The 20,370-nt window shown below is 33.6% G+C and overlaps 1 long non-coding RNA gene across 2 annotated transcripts; it reads left to right on the forward strand.

The window, feature by feature from the left end:
* Nucleotides 1–1,872: 1,872 nt before the first annotated feature.
* Nucleotides 1,873–14,856, forward strand: LOC111281965 (uncharacterized). Of its 2 annotated transcripts, XR_002689190.2 has the most exons (7): nt 1,873–2,133; nt 2,476–2,547; nt 2,978–3,041; nt 3,290–3,355; nt 3,468–3,531; nt 4,511–4,599; nt 14,262–14,856. It is a non-coding gene; the product is annotated as an uncharacterized LOC111281965 (long non-coding RNA). The 2 variants fall into 2 exon arrangements; XR_002689188.2 differs by lacking the exon at nt 4,511–4,599.
* Nucleotides 14,857–20,370: the final 5,514 nt, after the last annotated feature.

The raw sequence follows: 20,370 nt of genomic DNA on the forward strand, positions 1-20,370 counted from the left end.
AAAACAAATTTCATTTACTCTGCATCACTAGTTACATTTGAATATAAGGCTAGGGGATAAGCCAAAAGTTTAAAATTGTTAGTATTAGGTAATATATATTTCTGAGTCAATTTGCCTTTAAAATCTTTAAACTTCAGTCTAGTAGATAGCAATACAACATTTTTACACTCAGTTGATACATCAAAGCACTTTTATAAAGAATAAATTATTACATTTGAACAAGATAATGTAATTGCATTCCATAAGTAATAGCATCAACAATCAATAATATTAATTTGATTAAGATAGCCTACCATAATTGATTCCTATATATATAGTCCTTTTTCTCTGTTAGAACATTTCATCAACTGTTGTAGTTAATGGATATCATCTTCTATATTAGACATCTAATATGGCTAGTCCTCTTTGACCTACCACTTAAGATAGCAGGCCATTGGTATTGAACTCAACATGTATTTTCTCTTAGATCGTCCCTAGGTTTTTTTTTTTTTTCAAACATGATATGTAAACCAAATGTTCTTCTTCATGTTCGATTAAGGTAGACTTGTGTTTTTCAGAATCCATTATATAAACTATTCTATACAATAAATATGGAATAGGAAAAAGACAAATAAAATACAAACATTGACAAAATGACAAGAACAATATTCAAATATTATTATTTATATTGTTTTATAACATAAGAACAAAGGAGAAAATGATTTACAATAGTATAGTATATTTGAATACTATTATTTACATAATTTCATAACATAAGAACAAAAGAGAAATGTTTTACAATACTATAGTATATTCAAATACTATTATTTATATTGTTTCGTAACATAAAAACAAAGGAGACAAATTATTTGTTATGTGAAACAACGACAATGGAAATGATGGTAACAATGGAGGTAATGATAGTAATGAACGTGGCAATAGCTATGATTCCATGACGTAAGGTTTAGGATTTAAAAATATTGAGAGATGCAATAGACTTGTAAACCAATTTAAAGAAAAAAGTTTATAAAGAAACCCTAAACACTACATTTATCATTTCATAAATGTAGTGTTTGTAAAATTAACTTTTTGACATGTCAAACACTATGTTTTTAATGGCATAACTATCGTCTTTGTACATAGGCTATGTTTGTAAATGTCAAAATGTCGTGCTTGTTTACTTGTCAAATACTATGTTTCCTACTCCACAAACCTCATCTTTGATTAAAAGATTACATTTAGCAAATAGAAAACATGATGCTTGTATGTTTCTTTATAAACGAAAACGTAATGATTGGTTGTTTATTAAACACTATGTTTATTATCATAAAAACCTAGTGTTTGTTACAAACACAATGTTTATAAAACAACAATGTAGTGATTGCTGCATTTATTGTCATAGAAACATTGTGTTTGTAACAAATACTATGTTTATATAACAAAAATGTAGTGGTTGGGTCAATCAATTATTTTCTCACAAACTATGTTTATATTTTTAAAAAAAGTTGTCTTTAAATTTTATTATATATTTTTTATTAATAATATACAACCTTATTTTAAACATAATAAAAATAATTTTTTTTTATTGTTTAATAGTTCTCACAAATTTAATTTTAATAACATTAATTGATAATTAAAATGCTTACAACATGTTATTCACATGTAATAAATAATATTATAATAAAAAATTTTTATTACGTAATCTAATATTTTATAAATCATATACAAAAATTTAATATTCTCATGATGAAAGAAATTATCTATTGTTAGGAATCTCTCATTCGTTGAGAAATTTTTTTTTTTTAAATCTAAAATTTCTCGAATTATACGTCCCTTAAATTTTTACCCAATTTCTTATTTCTTATTTCTTTCCCATTTTTAGCCCCTCTCCCTAAACAATTCGACAGCTCCCTCGACCCCCTTTTCCCAAACCGTCTGACAACGTCCCTACCCCTACTCCCCTTTGCCCATCTGCTTGCGCCATTCCTTACCTTAGCAGACTGCCACCCTTACCTGCACCCGCCCCTTTGCACGAGTTGCACTTCCCCTGTATGACCCACCCCATTTCACGAGTTGCGACAGAATCTTGATATTTAGTGGGTCGGTACAATCACTAGGCCAACTGATATCTATTTGGAGGCTGAGCTTAGCTAGGTGAGTAAACTCCTTCGTTGAACTTTTGTTTATGTTTAATTTCGTGGTATTATATCAAGCAACTATTTAAGTATAAGCAAAGCGGACTAATATTTCTTACTTTTCCCTTAAAACTTACTAAAGTTTTATTTAGTTTGGGCTAAATATTGTTTGGATGTACTTGATATCTTATTTTTTGTAGTTATTTTTTTGAAGAAATGGCATTGTGGTGTCAAACTAGTTAATATGTAAATATGAAGTACCATATGGTTTCAAGGTTCTCTTGGTTTGGTATTGAAAAATTGATTTTGAAATTACATGTGTTAATTGTTTTATTTTACTGTAATATGTTCCCTTCCATAGATGCTTGCAGGGTAATTACGTAAGCAGATTAACTCTAACTGTATTGGGGAACCTATCTTCACTTCATAACATGTAAGTTGTTTCTCTTGCTAATAAATGTGATCTCGAATGGTAGATAGACCAAGTGTTTTGTTCTTAATTATGCTTGCATTGTTTTATGAATTTGTAGGGATATCTTAAGTAACTCTCAGAGGATCTATCCCTCATTTAATTAGGAAGCTAGATAAGCTCATTCCATTGTTAGTTCCCTTAGTTCAAATTTGTTAGTTTTTAAATAGAAGTGTTTTACTGAGTTGGTTGTTTAAAAAGCTATTGAATATACCTATATTTGATGATCTTATTGAATTTCTTGAAGCAATGTGTCAAACAATTTTTGTTTTGGCCAATACCATCAAAAGGTGTGCATGATAATGTCGAATAAGTCAAAAGTAGCAAAAATGAGCTTTATGTGTTAGTATGGTATATATGGTTGAAGCTGATTGTATCTTATTCCTCGTTTCAGCAATGGAGCTTGCCTTGTCCCTCTGGATAAACTAACAAATGAAAAGCTCTTGAACCTGTACATAGTAAGACTTCCCTTTCTCTTTCTCTCTCACTCTTTCACTCTTCTTGCTATACGATTTTCCTATTTGCACTTTTGACCATTGATTTTCAATGTGTTGAAAAGGTCTAAGGTCTATACTATCATTGATTACGTTTATGAAATCATTGCATAGAACCATGTTAAATAGCCATGTTATTTTACATTTTGGAAGTTTCCAAGATGATAGCAAGCAATTTTCTTTGAACTAATGGTCAAGGCTTTGACAAACAGGTGGCTCAACAGAACCATGATGTGTAGTTGACAGATTTTATTAAAGGCAAATTCTTAGCTGAGCAGGTAAAATACAATTTTGGTGTTTATACTCTTAGAAATTTGTTTTTCATAGATATGTGCCATAACAATAGAAATAATTTCTCATTGTTTTGATCTTGGCTTGATTTCTCTGCAGGTGGATGCCAACAAGAAAATGTTAGAATAAGTGGTTCAGTTGAGAAGGATTTGCAAAGGACATGGTCAAATCTAAACTTTTATTTATTGTAGTTTTCCTTTTGTGAAATGTGTTATTTAGTTGTATGCTACCATGATTTCCTCTTCATGTATTTGATCATGCACTATTAGCATATAGCTCATAGTAAGGGTTTGATAACAACTAGAACTTAATCATAAGGCAAAGAGCATGTTGTGCTCTATTTGGGACCATGTCTTAGGTTATAAGTAAGTAAAGCTCTCTATGAATGGTTTCGTCTTGTGAAAATAAAATTAACTAGTGTAACCTATGTCGGCACCATCTCTCTCCTTTTAACACAAAAACACACACAATTTGTTAAATAAAATGGCTATGACTTGCTATGTGCTTTAGCTAGATTCTAAATGAGATGATGAAAGGGTCATTTCTTTTAATGTTGCTGAAAATTATCATTCTAACTTCTACAAACATTTGAATTATACATTGAGCTGCTTCTAACTTCTATGAATTCAACATTCTATATATCAAATGCCAAATATAATACAACTCCAACATATAATGTTAAACCATGCTTAAATTTTCTCTTTAAAATTTGTTCTGCATTTGATTGACTTGCAGTCATACATTTTTCCTTCATCTATAAGATGTTTGTTTGAGCTTTATCATTGTGTAATATGGAGGAAGTTATTGTATATTATGTTGCTTGTTCTCTGTTAACAAAATGTGAATAAAGTGATGAATTGACATGTAATTATCTTTAATGCTATGCTTCTCCATTTTTTTTGTTTTTTGAATTACTAGTGGGGTTCCATACTTTTCTCAAAATTCAGAAACTTCATCAAATTTAGTAAAACATAGTAGCACATGTGCTTTTTGATGCTAAATGCAAACATAAGCACGAGTCATGATAAAGCACGTCAAGCCCATATAGAGAGATTAGAAGGAAGTTTTAATTATTATCATTATTTTGGCTTTGCTAAGTTGCTGACCTATTAGCAAATATAAAAGAAAACTCAATGTCTCAGTTTGGAATGCTCATTTCACTCACGGAGAACCACCATCCACCAATACCACTGCTGAAGACTTGGGGAAGCAGAGAGAGAAAGAGAACATGGTAAGTGAACTGAAAGTAATTATTGATAGGATGGAGGTTGTTATGGTGGGATTGGTGTTGCTTTCGCAGTCTTTTGTGCCCATCAGCTCACCTTTTCTTTGGTTTTAGCCATAATTTTCTCTTGTGCAAATGGGTGTATCCAAGGAGAAAACTAGTTTAGGTTATACAAATTTTTATGGGGAGGATGTGTTGCTGATTGTGGTGATGCAACTTGTGGTGGATGTTCCTCATTACTTGTATGAACCAGAAATCATGGACAAGTTCCATTTATCTTAGTTATTCTGTCTCAAGGCAGTTGTGCTTGCTACTTTGAAAGATAGAATTGCAAACATGGTGCACCAAGTACTAATTATTAAGGTTTATGCAAATTATAAGTGAAGTGAGGCAACTCAGCTGGCTATTGTTAAGAAATACTATAAAGCTGTGCTTCCCTGTAATATGCCTTTTGTCATTTTAGAGAATAATTCCACTTATCATGGAAAGTATTGAATGTCGTGACTTATTTAATTTACCATAGGTAGCTATGACTAAATAATCTGACTATACATTAAGTTGGATAGTTGGTTTTCTCATTAATTTCCTAGAGTTAATGACTTCATATAATTATATTGTGAGTGAATATATAGCATGCAATAGACTATAAATGGTCACATTATAAGTTGGTGGAATAACTTTCTGTTCAAGTCTGTCTTTAAAAAAGAAGGTGCATGTTAAGAAAATGCTCTCAGCTCATGTTAGTAGGACATTCTTAAGCAAAGGATTTTCTCGCCTAATCAATGACTTTCTTGCCTAACCATCAATTTTCGTGCACTAACTGCTAATTTTCTTGTGTTTTCTATTGCTTTTATTCATTGTTGTATAGATTCTTAGATTTTCTTATTTGATTGATTCTCGTTTGATCTGGGAAGAGTAAGTTCAAGAGGAATGGATTCAAGGAAGCTATCTCCTGGCAAACTTTCTTCTACACAAGGTGGTAGGGAAGAAGAAGGGATTATTTGTGCAGCAAATGGGAGGAGTGTGCAAAAGACTGCAGGAGATTGGAGAAAGCTGTTTGTGGCATTGACAGACCAATTTTTGCAATTTTATCCACCATAGAGAGATAACAGAAAGGTGTTAGTCAAACCTTCAGATGAAGCATTTGAAAAAAGAGTCTATCAAGGGCAGAGCTCGCTGGTGGCACAATTTATAGCTAGGGTCCCTGATTTCAGCCAGTTTCAATGAGCTTGACAATATGATATGGGGGAAAGAGGGGCTTATGAACATCAAACCTGCTGGTGAGAATTTATTCTCACTGTAGTTCACCTCTAAACAAGATCGAAAAATGGTTCTTGAATCAGGCCCATGTCATATATAGAATAAGACTATTAGTAAGGTAGTAAGAGCCAGGCATGAAAACCTTGGAGTTCAGATGAACAGATGACCTATCTGGATTCATTTGGGTAACATTTTGGGTAACATTCCATTAAAGTTGTATACTAAAAAGAGATTGAGCTACAATGCCAGTGCTTTAGGTAATCCATTGTATATGGATAAGATAACGACAAATCAAGAATGGCTTGCTTATGCCAAGATCTGTGTAGATGCTGAGTTGGATATGGACATTCCTTGGTATATTGATGTAATGCTTCGCAATGGCAATATTACTTCTATTTCAGTTGAAGTCCCATGGATGCTGCCAAAGTGCCAGCACTACAAATGATTTTGCCACATAGATAAGGCATGCTTGCAAAAGCCTATCACTTAAGCTATTAAGGTTTGTCAACCAAGTGAAGGAACTACTAAGGAAACTGGAAATGAATCACAAAATGTGATAAATAGAACAAAATATAAATTTCCCCTGAGAGGGCTAGGCCAAGGAATGAATGCAATCTAAGGCTGTACCTGCAAACAGATTTGCTATACCGGAAATGGTCAAAAAGTGGGAGAAAGACATAGAGATGAGTCAGAACGATGAGGAGCTGATGGGGAGGATTAAAAGGTTATAAGTTGAAAAGGCTTGTTTGCTGGAGACTAAAGTAAAGCAAAATAATATGTAGCAAGTGGTAAGTACTCATTTTGTAGGATGGTCCAATTTTCATAATTACTTATATGCTTATAAGGGTAGAATTGGGTTGATGTGAAAGTCTGAACTAAAAGTGGACATGGTGGAAGCAAAAGATCAAAGCTTAACGTGTGGTGTGCTATATGGTACTCAAAAGTTTTATTTTTCAGCTATATATGGAAGCAATAATGAAGGTGAAAAAGGAGGTTATGGCCACACTTGCTGTCATTATAAAGCAAGGTTGCTAGTTGGCCATGGATCTTGGCTGGTGATTCCAATTTGGTATCTTATCCTACATAAAGCTTAGATTATAATGGTTCCCAAGTAGCTGGATTAGGTGTAACTGATTCTCAAGAATGCTTGAATAAAGTAGCTGTGGAAACTGAATGTATATTGAAAAACTGCTTATATGAATTATACAAGAATCTTAGGTTTATATACAACTAACTAGGGGTTAAACTAGGAAACTAAATCTTCCTTAATTCTAGGGATACAAATACTTAATTCTAGAGATACAAATATAAATATACAGATTACAAGATTACAACCAGCTGTAAATAAGTGTTTTCCCACACTCCCCCTCAAGCTGGTGAATAGGTGTTTTCCATTCCCAGCTTGGAAATAATTCCTTGAAATGTTGCACTGCTGAGACCTTTAGTCAACACATCTGCAAGTTGACCCTTGGTTGATACATAAGGTGTACAAATCAACCCACTGTCTAGTTTCTCCTTTATGAAATGCCGGTCTACTTCAATGTGTTTTGTTCTGTCATGTTGTACAGGATTGTGAGCAATGCTTATTGCAGACTTGTTATCACAGTAGAGTCTCATTGGTCCATCCCACTTGATCTTCAAGTCTTCTAAGATAATCTTTAACCATAGTAGTTCACAAATCCCTTGAGCCATTGCTCTGAACTCTGCTTCAGCACTTGATCTTGCCACCACATTCTGTTTTTTACTCCTCCAAGTCACAAGATTACCACCTAAGAAAGTACAATAGCCTGAGGTGGATCTTCTATCAGTTACTGAACCTGCATAATCAGCATCTGTATATGCTTCTAGAACTAACCCCGAATTTCTTTTGAATAAGATACCTCTCCCAGGATTGGCCTTCAAATAGTGCAATATACGGTAGACAGCCTGTAGGTGCACTTCTTTAGGATTATGCATAAATTGACTTACCACACTCACAGCATATGCTATATCAGGTCTAGTATGTGAGAGATAAATGAGTCTTCCAACTAATCTTTGGTACATCTCTCTATTTACAGCAGCATCTTCATTAGCTTCTCCAATTTTATGATTAGGATCCATAGGGGTATTTGCAGGTTTACATGCAAGCTTCCCAGTTTCCTTCAAAAGATCCATCACATATTTCTGTTGTGAGATAAAAATACCATGCCGTGAGTGAGCTATTTCAATTCCTAGGAAGTACTTCAATCTCCCTAGCTCTTTTATCTCAAATTCTCTAGCCAAACACTGTTTTAGAGATTCTCTCTTTTTTTCATCATCTCCAGTTACAATTATATCATCAACATACACTAATAGAACTGTGACTCTCCTTGAATCAGAGTGCTTGATAAACAATGTGTGATCTCCTTGACTCTGTTTATATCCCATTACTAGCATCACTTTGGCAAATCTCCCGAACCAAGCTCTAGGAGACTGTTTAAGGCCATATAAAGCCTTTTTTAGCCTGCATACTTTGTTTGCTTCTAGATGACCTTCAAATCCCGGTGGAACCTTCATATATATTTCTTCTTCCAAATCACCATGTAGAAAAGCATTCTTTACATCAAATTGTTGAAGCTGCCAATTGTAATTTGCAGCCAATGATAACAAAATTCTAACTGTATTCATCTTGGCAACTGGAGCAAAGGTTTCCTGGTAATCCACTCCATAAGTTTGAGTGTAGCCCTTAGCCACTAACCTGGCTTTATACCTTTCAACAGTACCATCTGCCTTGTATTTTACGGTGAACACCCATTTACACCCCACTGAATTTTTTCCTTTAGGCAACTCTACCAGTTCCCATGTCTGATTTTTCTCTAAGGCCTCCATTTCTATTTTCATGGCTTGCCTCTATTTCTCATTGGATAATGCCTCGGATAATGTAGTTGGAACAGAAATAGTGTTTAGGCTCACAAGAAAATTTTTGTGGGATGGTGAGAATTTTTCAAATGACACAAAATTAGATATTGGGTATAGTGGATGCTTGGTACATTCTCTGGTTCCTTTCCTAATGGCAATAGGCAAATCATAATCACTGGTTATAGTTTTAGGAGATTCATGCTCATTTTGAGAAACAGAGTCAAAAACTGTAGTTACCTCATTTCCAGAGTTAGGATCAGGCTCTTGGACTGGCACTGGTTCAGGATCTGGAACTTTCCTTCTTGAGTACACCTGTAATTCCTTCATAGAATCAAGAATAATATTATCCTTTGTCACATCTTCTGTATTTGGAATGGGTTCAGACTCAAATTCAGTGTTTGACTTGGGCTCAGCAGAAACAGGTTTCGACTCAGAAGAATTAATGGGTGTAAATGTTGAAGAAGGGGGCAAATCAAGCAAAAAGAAGTCTTTATCCTTATCTTCCATGAATGAAGTCTCCCCCTGAAGATAAGGTTGAGTAAAAAATGGTTTATTTTCTTCAAAAGTGACATCTGCAGACACATAGAATTTTTTGGTAGGAGGATGATAGCACTTATATCCTTTTTGAGTTGAAGAATACCCCACAAAAATACACTTAATCGCTCTTGGATCCAACTTTCCCCTGTTATGACTGTGAACATGAACAAATGATGTACAACCAAATATCCTAGGTGTGAGATTGTTTGTGGTATTGAGGTTGGGATAAAATTGTGAGAGTAGTTCCATAGGAGTTTTAAATCCCAAAACTCTTGAAGGTAACCTATTTATAATGTATGTGGCAGTGAGAACAGCTTCCCCCTAATAAGATTTAGGTACATTTGCTTGAAAAAGAAAGGCTCGGGTTGTGGCTAGTAAATGACTGTTTTTCCTCTCTGCCACTCCATTCTGCTGTGGAGTATTAACACAAGATGACTCATGGATAATCCCCTCTTTTTGAAAATAGGTGGATAGACTATGGTTGAAGTAGTCTCTTGCATTATCAGACCTAAATCTCTTGATTCTCACTCCAAATTGATTTTGGATCATGTTTTGGAAGCTTAAAAACACACTATTCACATCTGATTTGGATTTAAGTAAAAAAACCCAAGAGACCCTAGTACAATCATCTATGAATGAAACAAACCATCTCGCACCAGAAATATTAGGAATTGTAGAGGGACCCCAAATGTCACTATGAATCAAGTAAAAGGGAGTAGAACTTCTTTTGTTACTGATTAGAAAAGACACACGTCTATGTTTTGCAAATTCACAAATATCACAATGAAAATCTTCAACATTTAATCCTTTGAACAAAGAAGGAAACATGTTTCTCAAGGATCCAAAAGAAGGATGTCCAAGACGAAAATGATAAAGCCAAATTTTGTCTTTATTGGAAGATTTTTCAGAAAGAAATGACAAAGGTAAACTATTTTTGATACTACTTGTGCTATTTGATGTCTCAAGATAGTATAGTCCATCCTTCTCCTTAGCAAGTCCAATCATCTTCCCCGAACTCTGGTCCTGAAATTCACAATAAGAGGGATAAAAAGTTACTTTGCAATTCATATATCTGGTAAGTTTTTGTATAGATATCAGATTAATAGATAATCCAGGAACATGAAGAACATTTTTTAGAACAAACGAGGGATTAACTTGAACATCTCCTAATCCTGCCACTGTGGTAAGTGAACCATCAGCAACAACAATTTTCTTATTACTAGGACACAGGTTATATGTACTAAACTTTTGTGAAGAATGTGTCATGTGGTCTGTGGCTCCTGAGTCAATGACCCAAGAACTCGTAATAGGCTTAGCCGAGACATTTAATCCATGAGAACCAGAAGCTTTACCTGAACTAGAAACTTTACCCAAAGAACATACCATAGTAGGCTTTTCAAGGATTTTCAATAAGTTTCTCAGCTTTTCAATCTCTTCTCTGTTGAACTCTCCTTGTTTCTGAGACATCTGTAGTACTCTAGTGATTTTCCCAGTTAACATTTTCTCAAATTGAGGTGTAGTGATATCTTTCTTTGAAAGGGTTCGGCAATGAAGGCCTAAACAGGATTCGGCAATGAAGGCCTAAAAAAGTCAGCAATGAAGGCTGAAAATTTTGCTTCCCCAGAAGAGCCTAAAGCTCTGATATCATGTGGAAACTGAATGTATATTGAAAAACTGCTTATATGAATTATACAAGAATCTTAGGTTTATATACAACTAACTAGGGGTTAAACTAGGAAACTAAATCTTCCTTAATTCTAGGGATACAAATACTTAATTCTAGAGATACAAATATAAATATACAGATTACAAGATTACAACCAGCTGTAAATAAGTGTTTTTCCACAGTAGCTACTATAGATCATTCTTTCACAAGACCCTTGTTTACATGAAGTAACCATACTATTTACAGGAAAATGGATTGAGTTTTAATAAATGATTTTTGGTTTACTCAATTGTCAGATTCATATGTGGAGTTTTTGCCACCAGAAGTATCTGATCATTGTTTAGCCATGACCAATGTGAATGTACTGAGGCAATCCTTTCCAAAGCCATTCAAAATTTTCAACTTCTGGACAAAGCACCAGGATGTTCTGAAGTTAGTTGATGAATCCTGAAAGGAACCAATAAATGATAAGCCAATGGCCATTCCATACAGGAAGCTAGTCCTAAAAATTCAATATTCTGCAATATGGAGCTATTAGGGAAAATTTCAAAGCAAGGAGAGAGGAGTTAGTAGGGTGCAAGTTGCAAATTTAATTAATTCAGCTACAGCAGATGCTAAAATGCTGAACGCATTGTCACTAGAACTGCAAGAATTATTGAAAACAGAAGAACGCTTGTGGAGGTAAAAGTCCAGAATAAGGTGGTTATAGGAAGAGGATCAAAACACTGACTTTTTTCATAAAATGATGACTTTTAAACAAAAGAAGGGGACCGTAAAAGTATTGTATGATAGTGTAGGCAATTGGCTAGAAACATTTACACAGATAAAAAAGGTGGCAGTGGAATTCTTTAACAAGTTGTTGGTTGCGGTTGATACAGAGGTGGAAGGATGTTCTCAAGAGTTACTGCTAGCATACTTCAAGCCTTTCTAACTGAAAAGTAGAAATCTATGTTATCACAGAATGCCACCGAAGGAGAAATACGTAAGGCCATATTCTTGTAGAATAGTGAGAAAGCACTTGGGCCTGATAGGTATAATCCTCATTTCTTTAAAAATGCTTGGAGCATAGTGGGAAAAGATGTCACTGTGGCTATAACAGATTTTTTTTCAGCATGGTGAAATGTTTTCAGCGTTCAACTCAACAGCTATTGCTTTGGTGCCTAAATGTCAGTCTCTAACTAGTATCTCAGAATTTATACCAGTATCATGTTGTTCAATTATTTATAAGGCCATCACTAAAATCATTGCTAGCAGGATGCAGCAGGTGCTGCCAACTTTGATTAACAATAGTCAGAGTGCCTTCATGAAGGGAAGGAGTATAACTGAAAATGTTTTAATAGTGCAAGAGTTGGTGAGAGGGTATGGGAAAACCACTCTTTCATCTAGATGTGCTATAAAAATTGATCTGAAGAAAGCCTTTGAATCTGTGAATTAGGCATTCTTGATATTGGTTCTAGAGAAAATGCAGTTTTTTGAGAAATTTGTTGGTTAGATAAATAGTTGCCTTACTACATTAAAGTACTCATTGTCCATTAATGGTGGCTTAGTTATATATTTTGAAAAAAAACGAGGGAGTCAGGCAAGGGGAGCCAATGTCCCTTTACTTGTTTGTCATTGTAATGAATGTGCTATCTAGCCTATTGGATCTTGCTGCTACTCGTGGTGTTTTCTCCTATCAGCTAAATTCTAAAAAGGTTGGATTGACACATTTAAGCTTTACTAATGACCTAATTATCTTCACTAGAGGGAACCTAGACTCAGTTATTATTATCCAAAACATACTAAAACTATTTTATTCATTTTGTGGATTGCTATTGAATTCTGCAAAAAGTGAATTATTTTGCACAAGAGTATCAAGTGCTGAACTGGAAGAGATACGAGGGTAATAGGGTTCAAGCTCGAAGTATTTCTTGTTAGGTACCTTGGTTTGCCATGGGTCACCCTTAGGCTACCAATAAGGATTGTGCACCATTAATTGAAAAAACTATAGCAAGAATGCAGAGTTGGATGATAAAGCACCTATCTTACGCTAGGAGGCTGCAATTACTTCAGTCTGTGATATTTAGCCTTCACAATTATTGGTGCAGGCATTTCATCCTACGTAAGCATATAATCGAGGAGATCATGGAGCTATGCTTAAGATTCTTTTAGAAAGGCCAAACATGCATTTTGAAGGGGGCCCGTGTTCGCTAGCAAGTCATTTGCAGACCGAAGTCCAAAGGAGGGCTAGGCTTAAAGGAAGTAGAAATTTGAAATCTAGCTTGTGTTCTTACCCTTCTTTGGTTCATTTATACCTAGGCTAGATCGCTGTGGATAGCAGGGATAAGAAGCTATGTACTTAAGGGGAACAGTATATGAGAGATTCCTATTAAGCCAAGCTACAGTTGAGGCATGAAGAAACTGTTTAAGCAGAAGAGTGTCACTTCCAGATTCCTAATGCAGTCAGGAAATGGGGTTGTTGGAGGTTAAGTGATGCAAGCTACTCTGCTGCAAGAGTGTGGGAAAAGATAAGAACTAAGCAACTGAAGGTCAATTGGCATAAACTTCTCTAGTGTACATTGCATATTCCTAAACATGCCATAGTACCTTGGATGGATATTCTTAATATGCTTCCTACTAAAGACGGGTTGAAATCGTGGGGAATGACAGTGGATGAGGATTGTGTATTTTGTAAGTTAGAGAAATAGAGCAGGAATCATATTTTTTTCAGTTGCACATACTCAAAAGGCAATATGAAAACATATATTGTAGGTTTGTTTTTTCTGTAATAATACGAATAGCATAGGGAGCTTACATATATATTATCTGGGTAGAGAAGAACAGGTGATTGAATTAAAGTATTAGCATTTTCTTACTCATTTTTAGTGCAATTTCTCTTGTATTTTGGTTTATTCCTTAAGAATCTTCACAAAAGTACTCCTAAATGCATATTTGTCTCATGTGTAGGTAAAAATATAGAAAATGAGAAATTTTGGACAGTTTGGACTCAATTTGGAGAATTTATGGTGGTAAAAGATAGCAAAGGTCACAGCTAGTATAATTGTGCTTCATTGCCTATTATGGGAGTTCTTCTTACCTTTGCTTCTATGATTTCTTAAGCTTAAATGAACTTCATGGAACTTTATTTTAAGTCCCAATTCTCATAATTTTAATTCAGAATTATCTTTCTTAGCTCAATTTTGCATTAGTACATTTCTAGTATCTTTATACATGCTTGAAAGGTAATGCAATATGGAGTTGAAAGTGAATTTTTAGTTGATTAATTTCCAGAATTTTTCCAACCATTATAATGTCAAATTGATTTATTTATGGCTTGAAATTGTGGCAGAAAATTGAAGAGGAAGTGTGTGCATTTAGCACCAAAAGAGAAGGAAGAAAATCCAAGCTTGCACAATGGAAGCAAGGTTTATGTGATCGCATGCATCTTGGCACCACTTTTGCCAATTCAAAGAAGGCCATTAGGAGCTGCTGAGTTGGTGAAATGAAGGCTTCTTATTGATCATTATTTTGATTTCTTAGAGCGCAAAGGTTCATGAGAAGAGGGCTTGAAAACAAGGAAGAGCTTAAAAAGCCAAACAAGTATGCACAAGCTATGAGAGAAGGGAGGAAGAAGGATCTAGAAGAATGTCTATATCTAGATATTTTTGCAAGATATTTTAGGGGTTGAGGCACCTCCCATTTGCCTATAAATAAGGGAGAGTGCAGGGTTGTTAGATAGATTTTTAGATTTTAGTTTTAAATTTCTGCATTTACTTTTTTCTACACTTTTATTTTCTTGTTCTTCAAAATAAGGTTGTTTGGCAGCCAATTTTCTCTTATTTTCCATTTAAATTTACTTTTTTTGCATCAATTTTCAATGTATTTCTCACACTTTTGCATTCAATTTCAATTGAATTCATGTGTTCTTCAAATCTATTTTAAAATTTACAGTTTTGATCTCTTTGTGGTTTTTGGATAGTTCTTGATGAATTTTAGCTTGTTTTTAGCTAAATTTTTTTCTTATATTCCTAACTCGTAGATCTTTAATCCAATTTTTTTCTTAGATTCTTAACTCATAAATCTTTAATTTTGGAAAAAATTAGCTTCAAATTTCATCTACACAAGTACAGAAAATTCTTCAAAGTCACTACTAAACTCAATCGATAGATTAGTTCTTTGCATGAGTGACAGCATAGCAAGGATCTACTCTCCTTCTTGGCTTTTGGTTTACTTCTTTTTCATTTCACACTCTTAGCTTTACATATTTAATTTTTAGTTTTCAATTGATTGTATTTATTTTCATGAATTTACTTGCCACTTCAACAAATTTCTTTGAATATGCTCTGTTTTTTTTTTTTTTTTTTTTCCAGATTTGTGTATTGTTTGCTAGTTCAATGAGTTGGATTTCTTCTTATATGATGCAATTTCTTTATTGAATTTGGTGGTAAACTTGTTGATGAGTCTTACCTTAGCTCAGTTTCAGTTCATTCTCCTTATAAATTTCTAGATCTAGCTTTTTCTTTCCTTGAATTAGTAAATTTCTGATGCAACTTAGTTTCTACATTGATTTGTTTTAGTAATTTCTTGCGATTTTCCTTTAGTTTCTGATCTTTAAATTAGTTTCTATTGCAGTTCTTTATATGCTCTTTTAATTTCCAACTCATGCTCTGTTAATTTTGCATCATTTAGACCTAGATCATTAACTTTAAATTCAATTTCCAGATTTTCTTCACTTTCGGTTTCAACTTGCACCTTGAGTTTTTGCATTTTTTGCTTCTCATTTGAAGTTCAAACTTGTTCTTACTTTAGTTCTTTACTTGTTTTTGCAAATCCAAGTTTGATTTTATGTATTTTGTTGTCATTTGGATCTAGGTTACATTCTTGAAGTGTTGGTTTGTCTGTAGTAGAGTTGAATTTTCGGTTTGCAAGTTTAGTTGCAGTTTGCATTTTCATCACTTCATTCTTAATTCAAACTTGTTTTTACTTTGATTTAATCATCGTATTTTACAAATTATAGCATATTTGATTCATCCTTTGCAATGTTTTTAGTAGTTTTTAATTTGTTAGTCGAAGTCAGTTAGAAGGTTGTTAGAATTAGTTAGAATTAGTTAATTTGGTTCTGTTTGTTTTAGCTACTGTTGTCCTTGCTCATAATAGTTGCTATTTTTCATTCTTTGATTAGTATTATATCTGAATTCATGTTTAGTTAATAGCATTGATTTTACATATTGTTTTTGTTCATTGTCTCATTTTGCTTAGTTTACATATTGATACTTTATTAGATTTTATTTTCATAGTTAGTTTGATTTCATGTTCAATTTGTGGTCAAACCAACTTTAGTGAGTATGTGGTGATAATAGATACTTAAGCTAAGGAGTTCTTTGCTTAATTCTTGTGGGAACAATATCTTGATCAAAAGGTCACTATTATTACTTGTACAGGCAGTGTGCTTGTAGAATTGCCCAATCAACAGGAGACTCTACAACTTAGAAGAATGCACAGAAGATCAGCTAGGGAGACAGATTAAAGATGTAGTATAAGGCTGAGACTAGTAGGAGTAAAGAATATAGCATTGGATCATGTAAATCAAATACTGTATGACAAATAGGAGTTGAGTATAGATATGTTTGTAAAATAATTGTTTGACACTGCCGTGATTGCTTGTAGTAGTTTTACTGCTTCTTGGATAATAACTACATTACTATCCGAAAAAGGAATATATAGCATGCTGCATACTGCTTAACTAATTATGAATAAATATCCCTTCATGATCAGATCAACTGTATAATTGGTTCTCTCTTTCACTCCTACAAATCAGCAAAAGCATATGCATTTCTCTATTTCTTATAATCTGATTTTATGCACATTTCAATCTTAAAAGAGATATATGGGAAAGTTTAACTATCTACTCCAAGAATAAGTTAATAGGCGACATTTAAGCGACTGAGGTTTTCCTTAAAATAAATTTAATGACAGATTAAGTTACACCAAGAATGGTGATTTTAATCCATAATAATATCAGCCTTTTGAACTAATCGACAGACAAGCCATAGAGGCACCTCATCACTTGCATTTTTGGCAAAGGTCAATTAAATTAAAAATAACAAAGATTGCAAAAAAAGCTTACCCTTCATTGGAATGTGCGTAACGCTATTTTATATTTATTTAGTTATACAAAAGTTACAATTATTAATATAAGCTTTATAAAAAGTCAAGATGGCTGAGTTGGTCTAAGGCGCCAGTTTCTGGTACTGATCCGAAAGGGCATAGGTTGGAATACCATTCTTGACATTCGTTTAGACCCCTTTTTTTCATTGTGCTTCTTCATTTCAGGTTGCTTTGGTAATGGACATTTCTGTTTCTGAGGGGCTGCAAATGCTTTTTTTTTTTGAGACAAGCTGACGCTTTTCTTTTTTTTTCCAAACCAAATGAATCAGTAGCTAACAGTAGAGAAAGAAAATGACCAGGAAAGCAATATAATGATCAACAACCAAATATTTCTTCATCTTCTTCAATTAATCATTAAATATTTGAAACTACTGATTAATTAATCTAAGCATTAAGCTGTTGGCCATAACAAAAACAAAAAAAAAAAACAAAAAGACAAAATCTAAGCTTAAAGCTGCTGTCAGTGGTGGCAATAGACAGTTGTAGCATCTGGCATATGAAGATGGATGTTTCTTTCACTCAAATGGAGCATCCCTTTGTATTGAGGATATCCTTATTCCTTAGGATAACAGAATATTGTTACATCAAGTAGTTGATTGCTATAATTAAGGAGGACCCTTAGGCAAACGAGTGTCTTGATCAACCAGGTTCAAGACTCAGGAGCAGGAGGGAGCACTGACTAAACTACAAATCGACCTAGTTCTATATAAGATGGATGATCTGATTTCAATTGCTTGACTTAGAAATCTGCAGCTTCCAGGGACACAATCCAGGACCCTGCAACCTTCAATTTTTATTGCAACTGCCTGCGAGGATGGGGTGAGAAAACAAGGGGAAGTTGCAGTTCATCAGGAGTTGGGACTTTTGGATATGTTAAGAAACTTGAATTTTCTTCCAATTTCTGGTGATGTTAACGAAAGTTTTAACAAGCAATTTGTAAAATCATCCTCATATCATAATGTGGCTTTCTTAGTTTATTTCCCTCTCCTGTCCTCCCTTTCCCTATTTTTCTCCAGAACCAAGAAATAACCAAATGAAGCCTTAACCATGGTATGAAGAAACCATTAATTCAAAATCCATTCTGCAGCCTGATTAAAGGATATGTCAAATGTTTTCAATCTTTTCAATCTCAGAAGAGACCCAATTCATAAAAATATTCTCACATAAATAAATGTTACGTAAAAATCAACCATTTTTAGTGCCACCCAAATCTTACTACTAACAACAGGCACCAAAGCAGGGAAAAGTTGGATTATATAACACTGGAAAAGGTTTATAAATTTTAAGAAGCGGCAGCCCTATTACGCCGTGAGTCAACTAATTACTCCTCCTATGCCTAATCCTACTACTCCTTGCAGAATTGATAGAATGAGAGGAGTGATTATGTGATTTACATGGCAGATCATCCGAATCAATGTCAGAAAACGAAGAGTATTCTGCAGAAACCTTCTTTTTTGATCTGCAACAAGCCCAGTTGATCGCATACCGTGTAGTGCGCCATCCAATCTTACATGGTAACTTGGCACAACACCAGACAATCGAAAGAGGGCAAAAAATACAGAAAAAACAAGCACTGCAAGCAAACTCTATTAAGTTGTCACGGCATTTGGAGTTATGTTCCTTAGATGAAACACGAGAAGAGGAAGAAGAAGAAGAAGAAGGACTTGCCTTTGTCATGTGATTGTGTTTGCAATCAAGTTATTCTACCTTTTCCTTTTTTCCAAGGAAAAACTTGCTTTCCATTCTACTCATCGGCATCTAATGCCAGGTTGAAGCTTCAACATCAAGTTATCAACCACGCAGCAAAGGCCCCTCCATGGCTCAAAAACGGAAGCAAATGGTCCAGCAATGAATCTTAATTTTGCAAGGATGATGATGAACAAGACTCCATCTGAGCCAAGATAGAAACTACATATATATATATATATATATATATATATATAGATATATATCGGCATCTGATGCTGCTGAAATTGCAGAAATATCTTTGTTTGGAAGCTTTGCAAATCTTTTACTTGGTCAATTTTACCCATAAATCAATATCAAGTTCCAATCCAATGGCTTGCTTTCTTCTTTTACAATTATCTTTGCCACTTTATATAAGCTAAGCAATTGCTAACTTTGAACTATGGATTGAATGCGTTTTACATGTTAGATATATTTGGATTTCATCATAATATTCATAATTTATTGAAAGTCAGCAAGGTGATCCAATTAAGCTCGATTGCTTCCAAATTTATTTATTTAAAAATTAGGTTCAATAATGGGATCAAGCTTGAAAATTAATTAAACTGGTTTTTTTTTTAAATGAAATGAGCTGTTTTGAAGTCCTCTTCTCCATTCCTAAATGTATACAAATTTACTATTTAACGGTCCTTAAGCGCTTAAATTAGTTAATATAATAAAATAATATGATTTTCATTTGCTTTCCTTCTAATTTTTCAACTCTAGCAACAGATAAAAAAATAAATTTTTTCTTTTTTTCTTTTACCAAGGACATTAAAAAAAAAGGTTTTCATTTTTTCCACTTCTTTCTTGTCTCAAATTTTCATCTTTCTATTTTTCTTAGTACAAATCTTCACCACCTCACTGCCTAACTTGATTATTTTATCAATGAAACAGGTTCGCCAACTCACTATCTTGATACAAATATTTGTGGTCCACTTTGATGGATACAGCACTGGCTGATGCAAATGTAATATGGACACTCAAAATTTAAAAATAAAAAATATTTGAAAATATTTTTCCTTAAACACCCTCAAAATTTTCATTGAAAATATATCTGTGTTAATTCTTTAACCATTTTACTTACTCTTGCTATTCAATTCTCTGCTATAGCTCACAGTTAACCAACACCCAACCCCTAATAGATACCCATTTCAATAAATGAGCACCTCAAAAAATCTGGACCCTGATGGACATTTTTGTTTTCTCAAGTTACAAAAAAGTAATTGAAAAAAGGTAAAAAAATTTAAGTGATTAAACAAAATAAACAATTAAAATGTAACAGCAATTATTATTTAATCAGAATTAACAAATAGAAGTAAGTGTTTTATGCTCTAAAAAATTACATATATATATTTTTAAATTATAATTAATTAACTGTAGTACAATGATTATAAATGATGTGCTTTATATGTATTATTATTATCTTTAATTTATATTCAAACATATTTATTTTAAGTTCCAAAATAAAAATAAATAAATACCAAAAGTATCACTTACACGTGTAAAGCATATAATATAATATCAACTGACACTAAAATTCCAAATCGAACAATTATGTTAGC

This window comes from Durio zibethinus, chromosome 17, assembly GCF_047325235.1.
Source record: "Durio zibethinus cultivar Kanyao isolate XHJ-2024 chromosome 17, ASM4732523v1, whole genome shotgun sequence".
NCBI classification, from domain to species: domain Eukaryota; kingdom Viridiplantae; phylum Streptophyta; class Magnoliopsida; order Malvales; family Malvaceae; genus Durio; species Durio zibethinus.